The following is a 3,322-nucleotide window of genomic DNA, read 5'->3' as shown; positions in this document are numbered from 1 at the left end:
TCTGGCTTCCGGCAAGGGCTTCTTGGAGAAGCAGCCAGCTCCCCGCAGCCAGTCTTGGTCCAGCCAGTCTTGGTCAGTCCTGAGCTAGGGTATTCCACGGTAAAGGAGTGACGTCACCTGTCTGAAAAGCATAAGGAGCCCCGCATGTGGTGGTCCTGAGGGGGCCACATCCTGGGCACCAGGCCAGTGAGTATCCCCAGATGAGTGTTTCTGGCTGGGAAGCAGGCTGGCATTCGAATTGAAGTCTGCCATGGCCAGAGCCTGTACAGAGCAGCCCAAGAGCTGGGCATATGCTGGGCCTGGGTGGATGTGGAGGCTGTGCCATGGGGGCCTGGGGGCCCCTGCTCACAGCTCACCTCGTGGTCACCCAGCACTGACCCACCCACCTTACCCTCCTACCCACCACGCTGTGAACTCACCTGCCACGGATCTCTACTCACTGTCCAAAGCCCTCTGCCCACACACGGGCTCCTGGCCTTGGGATGCTTTGGGTTGCACCAGGGCTGCAGAGCCTGGGTCGCTCACTGTCCAACTCTCCTGGGGAGATGTGGGCCCCGCCCTGTGTCCCAACAGTAGCATTTCTGCAGCAGATGTGGGGATATTCACAGGAAGAGGGACACATCCAAGTCCATAAATAGTTGGTTTTGCCACCAAGTGGATGACAAAACACCTTGCTGTGTGGGGCCGCTTGGAGGTGGGAACAGTGGGCGTGTGGACCTGTCCGGCTGTTACCTTGGTTAACACCCTGAGGTGGAGTCTGAAAAACCCCGGTGCACACAAGCTTGAGAACTGCTCCCATTTCTGACACCAGAGCCCATTTCCCAGTGGAACCCCAGAGCAGCAACTCAGGTTCTTGCTCGCGTGTGTGGCTTTGTGTGCGGCTTCCCGCCGGAGGGCAGAGATGCGGCCCGGGGCTGAGTGTGGCCCCCCGGTTATCCAGCTGCCTGCCTCCTTCCCTGCCTGCGCGTGGAGGCCGCCTCTGCACGATGATGGCGGTCACTTGGTGTGGTCCTTACAGCTGTGGGCCCCATCCCACTCATCCTTGCCTGCCTGCAGAAAGCTACAGGACTGGCTTTGCCTTTAAACGTCCTGACCGCCCTGGCCTCCCTTACCCACAATGAGATGCCGAGAGCTGAGCTGTCCGGCTCGTGACTAACTCGCCACTGCCTGCAACCTGCTCTGCTGCTTGCCTCACACCCACCCTGCTGTGCTGCCTGCAGGCCTCCCCTTTCATGAGGACCTGGGCTGTGCCCAGGCAGCCCCCTGTGTCACTGAGGCCTGTCCTGCTCCCACATGACCTCCAGAGCTCCCCTGGGCCCCTTGACCCGCATGAACGGGCTTCCCCTGGTGACTCAGGCCTCTCCTGTCGCTTCCTGGACCTCAGCGCAGGCCCTGGGGCTGGCAGGTGAGCACCCAGCACCCCCGCTAACCGCTTGGCCCTGCTGCTTCATGCTTACAAGAGCACGTGCGACATGGCCAAGGCATGAGGCCACCACCAGGAGCTTTGCATCCCCCGTGTGTGGTGCCAGCCACGATTAGCAACAATGTCCCGGGGACAGAAATAAGCCTGGGCACAGACACTGGCCTGAATGCTGTTGTCCAGGTAAGAGAACCCCGTTTCCTCCCATTGCTTTCTTTCCTTTATTTTAGCAACTTGTTTCTTCTGTGCTAAGAATGAGCCAGGTTTATTATTACTCTTTCCCCCCAACCCTTTGCTAGCTTGGCTTTATGTCGGTCATACTGGCCAGAACAGGGTAAATTTTTAGCTTCTCTGCCTTAGGGAGAGCCTGTCTTTATTGATTGAAAGTGAGATGATATATCCAGTCCTTGGGGTCCTGTTTCTATGCCACCTAGACTAGGGGAGCATTAGCACCATTTCTGTGGAGCCGGCCTCTCCTGCCTGCGTTGACAAGCGAGGCTGCAGGGCCAGCTGCGGGAGCCTGCAAGAAGGGGTTTGAGTGCCTGGTACCTACGAGCTCTGGGACAGAGCTGTGCCCACTGGGGGCCGCTGCCTGGAACCATAGCCTTCCTGGTGAGATGAGAGGTTCTTTAGAGAGCTGAAATCATGCCCTCCTCGGCAGGCAGCTTCACCAACATGTGCTGTGGGGGGAGTGGATTCTGCCGGTCATGGGCGTGGTGCTGACACCCGCATGGTGGCCCCTCCAGTCCCTGATAAGCTGATCCACCTCTATGGTCAGGTAGTTCCACAGGCCTTTGCTGCAGAGAGGGTCCTCACTCAGCTGCAGACGGGATGGTGGCCACCTTGGCACGTTGGGGTCACGTCAGTGGCTTGGCCGCCTGGCGCCTCCTGGAGAGCAGCCGCTGGCCTTTACCTTAGATGTTCACATCCAAAAGGGCTCCAGAGTTTGCGGTGAAAACTCCCAGCCCTGTTGAAGACTCCTTAGTTCAGCGTGGCACAGAACCTCAGAAAACAGTAGTTCTGCTCCGGGTTCTTCCTTCAGAACTGAGTTCCAGTGCAGGGAAGGGAGCAGAGGGGCCATGAGGTCAGCTGAAGCCGCCTGTGCCTCCCACTCGAGCTGAGGGCCATCTCTCTGCTGGGCTTTTCCCTGTTGAGTTCCCTAGTGCTATGCTGGCCTTGCCGAGGCTGGCCCCGGCTCGTTTTCTGGACTTCCTTGGGCCCCACGCTTGACTCCTGTTCGTTGAATGCCATTAGGGTCCGGTCATCACTGGCTTCACTCTCCTTCAGCACCTTGTAGATGTCCACACGTGCTTCCACCCTCGCACCCCGCACGTGGTGCAGCATTACCCCGGCCAGCCAATTTTTTGGTCAGACACTGTTTATCAGGCCGTCATAGGAGATTCCATAGAAAGGCCACAGGTCGAAGAGGCTATTACTCCCAATATCGCAGGGGCCGTGGCACTACACCCCTCCTGTGATATTGTTAATATCCTAGGGAAAAGAGGATTATAGTACACCCAATATCGCAGGGGGTGTACCCCCACCCAGTGATATTGTTCTTAATGTAATCCACCCCCCACCACCAGGGATATCGTTCTTAATATCCAGGGGAAGACAGGATAACATTATGCCCAATATTGCAGGGCAGTGTACACACCCTCTGTGATGATGTTCCTAGTATCCAAAGGTAGAGACGATGATATTACTGGCCATATCGCAGGGGGTGTACACCCTTTTGGGATGTTGTTTTTGACATTCAGTGGGGGAGAGGATAACATTAATCCCAATATCGCAGAAGGTGTACAGACCCCTGTGATGTAGTTCCTACTGTACAGGAGAAAGAATATTGCTCTCAGTATCGCAGGGGGTGTAACCACACTGCCCCCCGAATATTGTTCCTAA

This window comes from Macaca nemestrina (assembly GCF_043159975.1).
Source record: "Macaca nemestrina isolate mMacNem1 chromosome 10 unlocalized genomic scaffold, mMacNem.hap1 SUPER_10_unloc_1, whole genome shotgun sequence".
In the NCBI taxonomy this organism is placed as follows: domain Eukaryota; kingdom Metazoa; phylum Chordata; class Mammalia; order Primates; family Cercopithecidae; genus Macaca; species Macaca nemestrina.
The sequence above is the reverse complement of the archived record's forward strand: the minus strand, read 5'-3'. Positions refer to the sequence as shown.